This window comes from Dama dama, chromosome X (assembly GCF_033118175.1).
Source record: "Dama dama isolate Ldn47 chromosome X, ASM3311817v1, whole genome shotgun sequence".
NCBI classification, from domain to species: Eukaryota; Metazoa; Chordata; class Mammalia; order Artiodactyla; family Cervidae; genus Dama; species Dama dama.
Genome location: NC_083714.1, coordinates 97426809 through 97442695, shown reverse-complemented (window position 1 = coordinate 97442695; position 15887 = coordinate 97426809). Strand labels below are relative to the sequence as shown.

General features: G+C 39.1%; 1 protein-coding gene and 1 non-coding gene across 3 annotated transcripts in view; one reads left to right on the top strand and one right to left on the bottom strand.

The window, feature by feature from the left end:
- Positions 1 to 15887, bottom strand: part of SHROOM4 (shroom family member 4) — a 241808-nt gene that overhangs the window by 57681 nt on the left and 168240 nt on the right. The gene's annotated exons all lie outside the window — the stretch shown is intronic.
- Positions 5808 to 5911, top strand: LOC133053275 (U6 spliceosomal RNA). The gene has a single exon (XR_009692205.1). It is a non-coding gene; the product is annotated as a U6 spliceosomal RNA (small nuclear RNA).

Sequence of the window (15887 nt, the reverse complement as noted above, 5' to 3'; positions counted from 1 at the left end):
ATGAAGGAATTCAAACTCATCTGGCCCGCTCAGCAGGAAGGGAAGCCTGTTTTGTCCACAGCTAGTGAACAAAACAATGCATGGCTTGTTTATCTGACAGAAGGAGGCAAAAGCCACTTGATCACCATGAAGGGATACAGACCTCTGAAGGCCTCCTCACACCCTCACACTGTTAGCTGGAGGACCCTGTTGATCTGGAGACCTTCCTTACACAGATCCAACCAAGGAGGAACATGTATATGTATGTAAATGTGTGAAAGTGTATGTATGGGTAAGTATACATGTGCATGTACGGGTAAGTATGTGTATATCTATGTATATGTGTGTGTATATACATATGTATGATTTTAAAGAGAACTTTAAGACAAGACCTTTCTTTTCAGTTGGGGAGCTATAATTTTGGTCATCTGAGATATAGGTACTTTATGTAGAGGGGACTTTTGGTACCCAGTTCTGCCGTTCCACCTTCCCCACTTCTTCTACCTCCCCTCCCCTCTTGGAATAGCCAGGTCAAGTTCTTTTATAACGATCTGCTGAATCCCCTGCCTCTCCACCCTCTACCTAAGGATCCATTCAAGGCTAAAAAGAAACCCAGAGTAGTGAATAAGAAAGGAAAGGAATGCTGGGTTGGGAGTAAGACTCCCTCAAATGCTGTGATGTATGTCAAGGGGTGTCTTTTGACTTTCCAAGTATGAAAGTAAAGAGCAATACCCTCATTTGGTTAGGGCTTTTACACTTGACTTTCTGCTTTCATTTCTCCGTTTTTTCACATTAGAATCTTTAAAACACGGGGACACCTATTTTTCTAAAGGAGGTTGGAGGGAGGCAACCATATGAAAGAAGTGGAAGAGCTCTGCAAATATTAGGGGCTAGAAAAATGCTTAGTAGTTTAGAAACACAGTACTTATAATTCTCTTTCAGACTTGGCTGTGAAGCATATTCTAGTTTACATATCTATGTAGAGGCAGATAAAACATACCCATCATAGACTGTTTCTTGTCAATGATCCCAAAGGCAAGGAGGTGGATAGTGCATATTTCACAGCTTCTAGGAGCAAGGGGAGCAAGTCAAGAATCTGAATAATGAAAGAGAGTTTTTCTCTCTTCCCTGTATATATAAAAGCTAAGGGTGTAACACCAGAGGGCTGAGGGTGACTTCATATGAGCACACAGGGAAAATGACAATAGGTTCACAGAATACCATCTGTTGAGTCAGCTTCTGCTATGATGCCCAATTTCCTAAACCAACACCCAGAGTGATAAAGAAGGTGGAGCATGTTTGTCCTCCAGCCTTAGTTTCTATCAGTAATACCATAGTGTCCCTTGGGAATGAATGCAGGAATAATACAAGACTTCCTTTCTTTTCCTTTTAAGCCAAATACCTCCTTCAGCTCAAACTCAGTATTGGAGTATCAATTTTCAGGAAAATGATGAACTCCACAAAGATTTTGCCCAAAGTCAAGTCTCAAAACCTTTAGAATTGCTTCTGGCCACTCCCTAAATCATCTCCACTACTAAATGCATGAAGCCCAAAGACAATGTCCAGTAACAGTGAGAACCTCAATAGAACCAAGAGAACCTACTCATTCTGCTTTGAGCAAACATGACAATGAGGATCAGTGCTCAGCAGAGCTGGAACATGGTGAGCAAGGTAGATAGTATAGGGACATGAGGCTGGGGAAGTGCGAAGGCCAGATCACAGAGTTTTCAAGGTCAAGGTAGGAAGTTTGTGTTTTATTTCCAGTGTAGTGGGAAATAAGCTACTGGAGATTGTTAAGCAGGTGGCAATGATCTAAGTTTTATAAAGATCTCACTAGGCTGATAGATTTAGGCAGGGCAGGAGTAGAAGTGAGGGAACCAGTTTAAAAAGGCTTTTATAGGTAAGAGATAATGGTGATTTGTTCTGGGGAGGAAGTTGTAGGGGTAGAGAAGAGAGGTTTGATTACAGATATCTTGGAGGTAGAGTTGACAATATTCATTGATGGATTGGATGTGGAAAGTGAGTGATAAAGAAGAAGTCATGCCATCAGGGTTGCCTGGCATCTATACCTTCTTAGCACAGAATTCATGCCCGAAACTGAGTAATCAGTAGTTATTAAAAAGAAGTTAGCAGTCTTTATCATTCTTTTATTCAAGCATTGAGAGGTACTATGAAACATGCCAAAATGAAGAAGATATGATTCCTGTGCTCAAGAAATTTATAGTGTGGTAGGGGGTCAATATGGGGCTTTCCTGGTGGCTCAGATGGTAAAGAACCTACCTGTAATGGAGGAGACATGTGTTCAATCCCTGTGTTTGGAAGATCCCTTGGAGAAGGAAATGCCAATCCACCAGTTTTCTTGCCTGGAGAATCCCATGGTTGGAAGAGCCTGGTGGGCTATAGTCCATGGGGTTGCAACAGTTGGACATGACTTAGCAACTAAACCATCATCACAAGGGGATGAATAAAAATACCTATCTAACTATTCTATATACTAACAATAAAATGCTCAGAAAGAGAAATGAAGGAATCAACCCCATTCACCATTGCAATAAAAAGAATTAAGTATCTAGGAATAAACTTACCTAAGGAGACAAAAGAACTGTACACAGAAAATTATAAGACATTAATGAAAGAAATCAAAGACTACAAAAACAGATGGAGAGATATTCCATGTTCCTGGGTAGGAAGAATCAATATTGTGAAAATGACTAAACTACCAAATGCAATCTACAGATTCAATGTGATCCCTATCAAATTACCAAGGGCATTTTTCACAGAAGTAGATTAAAAAATTTCACAATTCATATGGAAACAGAAAAGACCCCAAAAAGCCAAAGCAGTCTTGAAAAACAAGAATGGAGCTGGAGGAATCAACCTGCCTGACTTCAGATTATATTACAAAGCTACAGTCATCAAGACAATATGGTACTGGCAGAAAAACAGAAATATAGACCAATGAAACAAGATAGAAAGCCCAGAAATAAACCCATGCACCTATAGGCACCTTATTTTTGACAAAGGAGGCAAGAATATTCAATGGGGCAAAGACAGCCTCTTCCATAAATGGTGCTGAGAAAACTGGACAGCTACATGTAAAAAAAATGAAATTAGAACACCTCCTAACATCATACACAAAGATAAACTCAAAATGGATTAAAGACCTAAATGTAAGACCAGAAACTATAAAACTCTTAGAGGAAAACACAGGCAGAACACACTCAATGACATAAATCAAAGCAAGATCCTCTATGACCCACCTCCTAGAGTAATGGAAATAAAAATAAAAGTAAACAAGTGGGACCTGATTAAATTTAAAAGCTTTTGCACAGCAAAGGAAACTATAAGCAAGGTGAAAAGACAACCCTCAGAATGGGAGAAATTAGTAGCAAATGAAACAACCCACAAAGGATTAATTTCCAAAATATACAAGCAGCTCATACAACTCAATATCAGAAAAACAAACAACCCAATCAAAAAGTGGGGAAAAGACCTAAACAGACATTTCTCCAAAGAAGACATACAGATGTCTAACAAACACATGAAAAGCTGCTCAACATCACTCATTATTAGAGAAATGCAAATCAAAACTACAACGAGATATCACCTCACACTGGTCAGAATGGCCCTCATCAAAACATCTACAAACAATAAATGCTGGAGAGGGTGTGGAGAAAAGGGAATGCTCTTGCACTGTTGGTGGGAATGTAAATTGATAGAGCCACTATGGAAAAAGGTATGGAGATTCCTTAAAAACTAGGAATAAAACCACGGCAATCCCACTCATAGGCATATACCCCGAGGAAACCAAAATTGAAAGAGACACATGTATCCCACTGTTCATTGCAGCACTATTTACAATAGATAGAACATGGAAGCAACCTAGATGTCCATCCACAGATGAATGGATAAAGAAGTTGTGGTACATATTTACAATGGAATATTACTCAGCCATAAAAAGGAACACATTTGAGTCATTTCTAATGAGGTGGATGAACCAGAACCTATTATACAGAGTGAAGTGAGTCAGAAAGAGGAGGATAAATACTGTATTCTAACACACATATAGAGAATCTAGAAAAATGGTACTGAAGAATTTATTTACAGGGCAACAATGGAGAAACAGACATAGAGAATAGACTTATGGACATGGGAAGAGAGGAGGAGAGGGTGAGATGTATGGAAAGAATAACATGGAAACTTACATTACCATATGTAAAATAGATAGCCAACAGGAATTTGCTGTATAGCTCAGGAAATTCAAACAGGGGCTCTGTATCAACCTAGAGGGGTGGGATGGAGAGGGAGATGGGAGGGAATTTCAAAAGGGAGGGGATATATGTATACCTATGACTGATTCATGTTGAGGTTTGACAGAAAACAGCAAAAATCTGTAAAGCAATTATCCTTCAATAAAAAATAAATTAATTAAGAAAATCTATGTAACTAAACAGAGTAGAATATCATGTCATAAAGGAAATGCTAACAAAATGAGAGTTTAAAAAAAGAACAAGGGTTTTACTGTACTGATGACTATATTCAATATGTTATAAAACCTATAATGGAAAAGAATTTTTAGAAAGAATATTATATATCTTTATGTATCTCCAAATCACTTTGCTGTACACCTGAAATTAACATGACATATTGTAAATCAACTATATTTCAATAAAAATTTAAAACCATTCATGTAATAAAAACATTATTAAGCAAGTTTTCTTATTTTTTTGTTGAAAATGCTATAAAATCAGTGGTGTCTAAAACCAGACAGTCAAGGAGGAAACAAAGAAGAAAGCACAGCTAGTTGAATCAAGGAAGACTTTGCAGAGCCTCTAATTTTGAAAACTCAGGATAATTTCAACAGGAGGAGACTGGGGACAAGGTCATGTGAGGTGTTTATAAAAACAAGAGTGGGAAGAGCAGGAATATACTGAAGGAAGAATATACAGTTTCTCTAAGGCATACAGGAAATAAAATTAGAATGATGCAACAACATGGTGAGCCTTAAGTGTTTATCATAACATTTACTTTACCAACAGGCAAGACAGAGGCTTTGGAGGTTCCAAGATAGGAGGAAAGATATGGTAAATTAAGCAGTATGTTAGGAAGGTTATTCTCATAGCCATATGTAAGATGAATTATGTGGATAAACACTGAAAGCATAGTGAAGTGAGTAGGTTAGTGCAATAGACTTAATAAAAGGTAGAACTAGAGAGGTGACAGTGAGGGTGGAGCAGAATGAAAGGATGTGAGAAAGGATATAAGAGACAGAATCAAGAAACTTGGACTACTAATTAAATATGGAGGAAAGAGAAGTTAAGATGACCATAAAACAGCTAGTGGTATCACTAACTAGATTGGGAAGTTGAGAACCAGAGCTAGCTTCAGGAGACACGAGTTTGACTTTAGACATGAGCATGTTTGATATGCTGTCTAATGTAGATAGTCATGCCCCACAAGCAGCCTGAAATCTGGGCTGCAGTGCTAGAAAGAGGTTAGGGTAGGGTATGGACACGTGGTCATTATCGACAGAGAGGGGGCAGCCGAGGCTGTGGCAGTGCATGTGACTGCCCACAGTATACGCATGCAAAGGAAACAGAGTGGATGACATATCTCTACAGAACAGCTAAAGAGGAAGAAGAGCTAATCAAAAAGACAAAACAATAAAATGCAATTTTCAATGATATTGGCAATATATTTTTTAAAACTGTCAGCAAAGTTGCAGGGAAAGAAGCATTCTTATAAACTGCTGGATGGGAATGGATTGGGTGTTTGCCTTAAGGAAACTTGCCATATGTCATCAAGAGACATAAAAGTGTTCCTACTGTGCTTGCTTTAGCTGACATATACTAAAATCAGAACAATACAGAGAAGATCAGCATGGCTGTCCCATAAGGATGACATGCAAATTTGTGAAGCACTGCATATTTTTTTCTAGAATTAGAGAGTGGTGGTGGCTATACAACCTTGTAAATATACTAAAACCCACTTAATTCCACACTTGAAAGTAATTAATTTTATGGTTGGTGAATTATATTTGTTTTTAAAAATGTTTGATGTATGAAGCAGGGCACCCAAAGCCAGAGTTCTGTGACAACGTAGAGGGATGGAGTGGGAAGGGAGGTGTGAGGAGGTTCAAGAGTGAGGGGACATGTGTATGCCTATGGCTGAGTCATACTGATGTATGGCAAAAACCATCACAATGCTGCAAAATAATTATCCTTCAATTAAAATTAATAAATTTTAAAAAATGTTCCTACCCTTTAATCTAACCTTTCCATTCCAAGGATTCTATCCTAAGAGAGCAATTAGAAATGAACATATTGATTCATGTACAAGAAGTGTCAATGACTGCAGGGTTAATTATAATGTAAAATTAGGAATATCCTAACTGTTCAAAATTTTGGAAGTTAGGTGAAGTACTGTGTATCTACATGAAGGAATAATAGTCTATCATAGTTGTGTGTTGTTTAGTTGCTCAGTCGTGTCTGACTCTTTGTGACCCCATCAACTGTAGCCCACCAGGCTCCTCTGTCCATGGGATTCTCCAGGCAAGAATATTGGAGTGGGTTGCCATTTCCTTCTCCAGGGGATCTTCCCAAACCAGGGAGAGGACCCGTATCTCCTGCATTGCAGCCAGATTCTTTTTTCCTTTGTTAATTTGAGAAACATTTTTATAGCCCTTTGAGTACCTGATTAAACTTGTTATTTCAAACACTTATCCTGTATGGAACTATATAAAGTGAAATATCTAAATGCACTTCTGTTTTTTACTTAAATAAGACATTATTATTCATTCAATAGATATTTATAAGCTGGCGACCACATTCCAACCATTTTTTAGAATGTCTTTCTTCATGTACAAAACAAAAGTTGTTTTGAGGACTTCTGTATATTGCATATCTCTGTTTCTATTTCTCTCTATATATCAGTGTCTCTAATATTCAGAAAACTAAGGTCATGGCATCTGGTCCCATCACTTCATGGGAAATAGATGGGGAAACAGTGGAAACAGTGTCAGACTTAATTTTTTTGGGCTCCAAATTCACTGCAGATGGTGATTGCAGCCATGAAATTAAGACGCTTACTCCTTGGAAGGAAAGTTATGACCAACCTAGATAGCATATTAAAAAGCAGAGACATTACGTTGCCAACAAAGGTCCATCTGGTCAAGGCTATGGTTTTTCCAGTGGTCATGTATGGATGTGAGAGTTGGACTGTGAAGAAATCTGAGCACCGAAAAATTGATGCTTTTGACCTGTGGTGTTGGAGAAGACTCTTGAGAGTCCCTTGGACTGCAAGGAGATCCAACCAGTCCATCCTAAAGGAAATCAGTCCTGGGTGTTCATTGGAAGGACTGATTCTCTAGCTGAAACTCCAATACTTTGGCCACCTCATGCGAAGAGTTGAAGGGTCACTGGAAAAGACCCTGATGCTGGGAGGGATTGGTGGCAGGAGGAGAAGGGGACAACAGAGGATGAGATGGCTGGATGGCATCACTGACTTGATGGACATGAGTTTGAGTAAACTCCGGGAGTTTGTGATGGACAGGGAGGCCTGGAGTGCTGTGATTCATGGGGTCGCAGAGTCGGACACGACTGAGAGGCTGAACTGAACTGAACTCCATCTCTATCTCTGTCTCCATGTCTGTTCCTATTGGTGCATATCTTTTTTTAAGTTAATTTATTTTAATTGGAGGATAATTGCAATATTGGGATGGTTTTTGCCATATATCATCATGAATCAGCCACAGGTGCACATGTCTCCCTCCACCCTGAAACACTGCCCCCCCCCCACCTCCCTCCCCACTCCATCCCTCTGGGTTGTCCCAGAGCACCGGCCCCGAGTGCCCTGCTTCATGCATTGAACTTGCACTGGTCATCTATTTTACATATGGTAATATAAATTTTTAAATGCTATTCTCTCAAATCATCACACCCTCACCTTCTCCCACAGAGTCCCAAAGCCTGTTTTTTACATCTGTGTCTCTTTTGCTGCCTTGCATATAGGGTTGTTATTACCATTTTTCTAAATTCTACATATATGTGATAATATGCAGTATTGGTGTTTCTCTTTCTGACTTACCTCACTTTGTATAATAGGCTTCAGTTTCATCCAAATCATTAGAACTGTCTCAAATGTGTTCCTTTTCATAGCTGAGTAACATTCCATTGTGTATATGTACCACAACTTCCTTATCCATTCATCTGCTGATGGACACTGAGGTTGCTTTCATGTCCTAGCTATTGTAAGCAGTGCTTCAGTGAACATTGGGGTACATGTATCTCTTTCAATTCTGGTTTCCTTGGTGTGTATGCCCAGCAGTGGGATTGCTGGGTCGTATGACAGTTCTATTTCCAGTTTTTTAAAGGAATCTCCACATGATTCTCCATAGTGGCTGCACCAGTATGCATTCCCACCAACAGTGTAAGAGGGTTTCCTTTTCTCCACACCCTCTCCAGCATTTATTGTTCGTAGAGTTTTTGATGATGGCCATTCTGACCTGCGTGAAATAATACCTCATTGTGGTTTTGATTTGCATTTCTCTAATAATGAGTGATGTTGAGCATCTTTTCATGTGTTTATTAGCCATCTGTATGTCTTCTTAGGAGAAATGTCTGTTTAGTTCTTTTGCCCACTTTTTGATTGGGTTGTTTGTTTTTCTGGTATTGAACTGCATGAGTTGCTTGTATATTTTGGAGATTAATTCTTTGTCAGTTATTTTGTTTGCTATTGTTTTCTCCCATTCTGAAGGCTGCCTTTTCACCTTGCTTATAGCTTCCTTCATTGTGCAAAAGTTTTTAAGTTTAATTAGGTCCCATTTGTTTACTTTTGTTTCTGTTACTCTGGGAAGTGGGTCATAGAGGATCTTGCTGTGATTTATGTCAGAGAGTGTTCTGCCTATGTTTTCCTCTAAGAGTTTTATAGTTTCTGGCCTTACATTTAGATCTTTAATCCATTTTGAGTTTATTTTTGTGTAGTATACTCATTTTCACTATATTGATTTTTCCAATCCATGAACATGGTATATTTCTCCATCTATTTGTGTCACCTTTGAATTCTTTCATCAGTGTTTTATAGTTTTCTATCTATAGTTCCTTTGTTTCTTTAGGTAAATTTATTCTTAAGTATTTTATTCTTTTCATTGCAATGGTGAATGGGATTGTATCCCCAGGACAAGATGGCTTCAGAGGTGAATTCTAGCAAAAATTTAGAGAAGAGTCACACCTATCCTACTCAAACTCTTCCAGGAAAGTGCAGAGGAAGGCAAACTCCCAAACTCATTCTATGAGGCCACTATCATCCTCATACCAAAACCAAAGATGCCACAAAAAAAGAAAATTACAGGCCAATATCACTGATGAACATAGATGCAAAAATCCTCAACAAAATTCTAGCAAACAGAATCCAACAACATATTTAAAAGATCATACATGATGACCAAGTGGGCTTTATTCCAGGGATGCAAGGATTCTTCAATATTTGCAAATCAATCAATGTGATACACCATATTAATAAACTGAAAGATTAAAAATATATGATTGTCTCAATAGATGCAGACAAAGCCTTTGATAAAATTCAACACCCATTTATGATAAAAACTCTCCAGGAAGCACGCACAAAAGGAATATACTTCAACATAATAAAAGCTATAAATGACAAACCCACAGCAAACATTATTCACAATGGTGAAAAATTGAAAGCATTTCCTATAAAATCAGGAACAAAACAAGTGTGCCCACTCTCACCACTACTATTTAACATAGCTTTGGATGTCCTAGCCACAGGAATCAGAGAAGAAAAAGAAATAAAAGGAATCCTGATTGGAAAAGAAGTAAAACTCTCATGGTTTGCAGATGATATGATCCTCTACATAGGAAACCCTAAAGATAACACCAGAAAATTATTAGAGCTAATCAATGAATGTAGAGTTCCAAAGAATAGCAAGAAGGGATGAGAAACCCTTCCTCAGTGATCAATGCAAAGAAATAGAGGAAAACAATAGAATGGGAAAGACTAGAGATCTCTTCAAGAAAATTAGAGATACCAAGGGAACATTTCATGCAAAGATGGGCACAATAAAGGACAGAAATGGTATGAACCTAACAGAAGCAGAAGAAATTAAGAAAAGGTGGCTAGAATACACAGAAGAACTATACAAAGAAGATCTTAATGACCTAGATAACCACGATGATGTGATCACTCACCTGGAGCCAGATATCCTGGAGTGTGAAGTCAAGTGGGCCTTAGGAAGCATTACTACAAACAAATCTAGAGGGGGTGATAGAATTCAAGCTGAGCTATTTCAAATCCTAAAAGATGATGCTGTGAAAGTGCTGCACTCAATATGCCAGCAAATTTGGAAAACTCAGCAGTGGCCACAGGACTGGAAAAATGTCAGTTTTCATTCCAATCCCAAAGAAAGGCAATGCCAAAGAATGTTCAAACTACTGCACAATCGCACTCATCTCACACGCTAGCAAAGTAATGCTGACAATTCTCCAAACCAGACTTCAACACTATGTGAATAAAGAACTTCCAGATGTTCAGGCTGGATTTAGAAAAGGCAGAGGAACCAGAAATCAAATTGCCAACATCTGCTGGATCAGAGAAAAAGCAAGAGAGTTCCAGAAAAACATCTACTTCTGCTTTACTGACCATGCCAAAGCCTTTGACTGTGTGGATCACAACAAACTGTGGAAAATTCTTAAAAAGATGAGAATACCAGACCACCTTATATGCCTCCTGAGAAATCTGGATGCAGGTCAAGAAGCAACAGTTAGAACTGACATGAAACAATAGACTGGTTCCAAATCAAGAAAGGAGTATGTCAAGGCTGTATATTGTCACCTTGCTTATTTAACTTATATGTAGAATATGTCATGCCAAATGCTGTATTGGATGAAGCACAAGCTGTAATCAAGATTACTGGGAGAAATATCAATAACCTTAGATATGCAGATAACACCACCCTTATGGAAGAAAGTGAAGAGGAACTGAAGAACCTCTTGATGAAAGTGAAAGAGGAGAGTGAAAAAGCTAGCTTAAAACTCAACATTCAAAAAACAGAGATCATGGCATCTGGTCCCTTCAGTTCATGGCAAATAGATGGGGAAACAATGGAAACAGTGACAGACTTTATTTTCTTGAGCTCCAAAAGCACTGCAGATGGTGACTGCAACCTTGAAATTAAAAGATGCTTGCTCCTTGGAGGAAAAGCCCTGATAAACCTAGACAGCATATTAAAAAGCAGAGAAATTACTTTGCTGACAAAGGTCCGTCTAGTCAAAGCTATGGTTTTTCCAGTAGTCATGTATGGATGTGAGAGTTGGACCATAAAGAAAGCTGAGCACCAAAGAACTGATGCTTTTGAACTGTGGTGTTGGAAAAGACTCTTGAGAGTCCCTTGGACTGCAGTCAATCCTAAAGGAAATCAGTCCTGAATATTCATTGGAAGGACTGATGTTGAAGCTGAAGTTCCATTACTTTGGCCACCTAATGTGAAGAACTGATTGATTGGAAAAGACCCTGATGCTGGGAAAGACTGAAGGCAGAAAGAGAAGGGGACAACAGAGGATGAGATGGTTGGATGGCATCACCGACTCAATGGACATGAGTTTGAGCAAGTTCAGGGAGTTGGTGATGGACAGTGAGGCCTGGTGTGCTGCAGTCCGTGGGGTCGCAAAGAGTCAGACACAACTGAGCAACCGAATTGATTTAATGAATATAGTAATTTTGTAGGATATAAAATTAGTACACAGATATCCCTTGCATTCCTATACACTAACAATTGAAAAACAGAAACATAAATTAAGGCAGGCAGATTCTGTACTGCTGAGCCACCAAGGAAGCCCATACTCTACTATTACAAAAGAGAAAAAACAGTATACAAACCTGTATGTTGTTCAGCCCAACTCAAAAAAAAAAATATTCATATGCATATATTCATGTACAAGCATACACATATTAAAAGGCTGTATGGGTATGTTCCTGGTGGTCCAGTGCTAAGATTCCGAGCTCCCAATGCACAGGGCCTGGGTTTGATCCATGGTAGGGGAACTAGATCCCTCATGCCACAATCAGGAGTTCACATGCTACAACTAAGATCCGTTGCAGCCAAATAAATAAATAAATAAATAAATAATTTTTTAAAGGCTAGATGAAAATGTATTAATATCTTACCATAAAGTATCTCTGTGTGTCAGAATTAAGGGATATTTTCATTCTTTATAGTTTAAGAAAATTTCAAAATTGTGTACATAACCTGTGTATTACTTTTAAATGAGAAAAGGTTTCCAAAGAAAAAGGACTCCCTCATACACAGACATATCATTTACCCTGGCAATTGTCTAATACAGCTGTCTGACACATTCTTAAGTTAGGAATCTGCAATTATACTTATGATCCCACTTAACTCTTTCAAACATCTGGATTTTGCCCTTAGGGAAATCAGCTCAGAACCCACCAACCTAGCAAGATGGTTTCCCTAACAAATGCTTTCCTGTTTGGAAGTAGATTCCTCTGCTTATTCTACTAATTAAAAAAAATTCTACCTGACCTTTTTTTTACCCCAATATCAGCACTAGTTGCTGTTCTCTGCTGTGAGATGTGGCCAGAGCTGGAAGAACAGGAGCAAGTTGAGAAGAGGCCAGTCAGAAGGAAAAGGAGATCAAGTCAAAGTCAGCATCAAGGCCACACTCACTGGGTTAAAAACATTTTACTACTCAGGGCCTTCTTGACTTTGGTTTCTTTCTAGGTGCCTGATGAACTTGATAGGACAAAGTTGGGTAGAGAGGTGACAAAGCACAGGAAAAGATGATGGGGGTGGCAGCAAGTACTATTTGTGAAGCCATAACTGCTAATATTTATAGTTCCCAAAGAACTTTCATGGACACGAGTCCATTTAATTCTTACAAGAACCTTATAAACCATGTTAGAAAAGAAGAACCTCCATGTCAGGTTCAGAGGTATAATCATATAAGACTTGAATCTAAATTATTTGCTTCCAAATTCCTGTTTTCTTCCTAAATGATAGTTCTCAAAGTATGTTGCATAGAACAGCATCAGCATCACCTGCGAAACTGAAGGAAATGAAATTCTGGGGCCCCACTCCAAATCTTTTGAATTAGAAAGCTCTGAGAGTGGAGCCCAGCCATCTAAATTTTAACAAGCCCTCCAAGTGGTTCTGATTCATGCTCAAGTTTGAGACCCATCACTCTAAAAAAATGCTACCATACATTTGAAACAAATTTTCAAATGGCTTCTTCAAAATACTGGCTGCTACTGCTTTTACTTATGTGGGGTCTTGTCTTCCAAGGCAGCCTGGGAACCTCCCTTCAACTGCCAGCAGCTATGAACACAATAGAGGGCAGCTGCTTGAACAGAATTTGGGCTCCAGGGGCAGGAGCATTCTACTTCATGGTGAGGCACATCCCAGAACCAAAAGGACAGTTCCCACATCGCAACTTCCATTGTTGAGTGGAGACATGAGCTGGCAAGCAGCCGCCATATATCTATTTCCTCTGCTGAAGTTTCTCTTCATAAAGCTTTCACTTGGTTTTATAATGCTCTGCATGAGCCCCTGGGAAATTCCCTGATCTGATGTATTTATGTTTACAAACCTCTAGTTCATCAGGCTTTTCATCTCTTTGTATTTCGGTTGGGTTTTTAAATGGATTTGTAAGCAACAACTGAGAAAAAATATACAGCAATTGAAACAAAATTATTTTCCTTCTGGGGAACCTGGACACCCAATTTCCTCACGGCAGGTAACTGTTCATTCTCTCTCTCACATACACACACAGTCATGTATATTCCTCCCCCATGAGATGGAGAACAAACAAATCAGTTACTTTTGGTAAAACTGGACTTGACATATATTGGATTTTAACTTTTGTCAAGGTGATTTTCATCAAATTGAAACCAAACTCACACATGGATATGGATTTAATTCGAAAATGCTGAAGCAGAAAGACAAAACCATGGACTGAGAATTATAAAATTTTCAAGATGCTAGGAGTGAACAGAATTTGTTGTATTTCCCCTTCTATAAGGCACTTGCATTGAATTCATTCATTTATTTATTCATTGATTCATTCATTAGTTATTGAGAGCCAAGAGAGCACCATTCAAGGTGCTGGGGACAAACCAATCAATAAAACACACAAAACAGTCTTCATGGAACTCAACTCTATAAATATAGAATATGACAGGTAGTGGTAAGTGCTATGAAGATAGAGAGAGCAGGGTAAGGGATAAACTGGCAGGTCTATCTATGTGAAGGCCAATTCTATTTCAGAGCGTGTGGTCAGGGAAGGCTTCTGTTAGGAGGTGATACTTGAACAACAAAAGTATTAATAAACAAAGTCACGGAAGGAGCCAAGCAAACACTGAGGGAAAATGTTCCAGGCAGAGGCATCAGCCAGAGCAGATCTTCAGGAGTCTAAAAGGGCTTCACAGGTGGTACTAGTGGTAAAGAACTAGTACCAATGCCAAGGCAGGAGATGTAAGAGATGTGGGTTCGATCCCCGGGTTGGGAAGATCCCCTGAAGGAGGGCATGGCAACCAACTCCAGTATTCTTGCCTGGAGAATCCCATGGACAGAGAAGCCTGGCAGGATACAAAAAGTCAGACATGTCACAAAAAATCAGACATGACTGAAGCAATTTAGCACACACACACACAAGGAATTTAAAAAGTCTGCACTATGATCCTTGCCCTCAAGAAGCTCTCAATCTGTCATCCATTTGGGGAAACAAGCCAGAAGTACAGGAGACTTGAAAAGGGATGGGGGTTCTTGCTGACTCATATATACTTGTTCCTAATACTAACGAGCTATTTTTAGTAGAAAACAGCTCCAAAAGAGAAAAAGCTTGCCCTCCATGCCAATTTGAGAAGATTCTTTCACCTCATATTTTATGCTTTTTTATCTCAAAAGCACTTACAGTGTTTACTATGTATTACAAATATTAAAACACTTAATACTCATAACTATCCTATAAAGCAGGTATTACTATTGTCACCTCCATTATTCAGAGATGAAAATCAGACATAGAGTAACTTGCCCAAGATCACAGATCTGCAAAGTCACAGAGATGGTATTCAAACTCAGGCAGCCTGACTCCAGAGTCCGTATTCTTAACCACTATTCTAACCTCCCTTGCCTAAAGATATAAACATGGGAAAGGGGGGGCATGATGAATCTAAAATTGAGAATAAAAGAGACAGTCTCCCAGATGTCCTAGGTGAACCAGAAGAGTTCTGGGGCCTATGGAAAACATGGGGAGAAGACTGAACTAGTTGAGGGGAAGAGCTAGAGAAGCAGCTCTTTCCTATGGGAAACTGAGAGGTCATGGGACTTTTGGGTATCCTGACCAACCTAGCACAGAATACATAATGTCTAAGAGCCTGCAGGGTCTTCCTGGTGGCTCAATGGTAAAGAATCCGCCTGCCAATGCAAGAGACACAGGTTGGATCCCTGAGTCGGGAAGATACCTTGGAGAAGGAAATGCCAACCTACTCCAGTATTCTTGCCTGGGAAATCCCATGGACAGAGAAACCTGGTGGGCTAAAGTCCATAGAATTGCAAAGAGTTGAACATGACTTAGTGATTAAATAACAACAACAAGAGCCTGCAGCCAGAGAAACCTACATAAAGGAGGTCAAGCAGGAGGTATGGTCCTGAAGGAAGGGTAGGAACTGACCAAGATGAAAAGTACTTCTATAAGAGTAGCTTATGAAAATCAAGGAAATTTGAGAAAAACATAGTGTTCTGAAGGTAGAGTGTATAAGGAGGGGTGGTAGGAGGTAAATCTAGAGAGGCAGGCTGAACAGAACATAGAAGATCCAGGTTGCCATGCTAATGAATTTGGACTTTCCCCACAGGCACTGAGGAGCCAGTGAAAAAC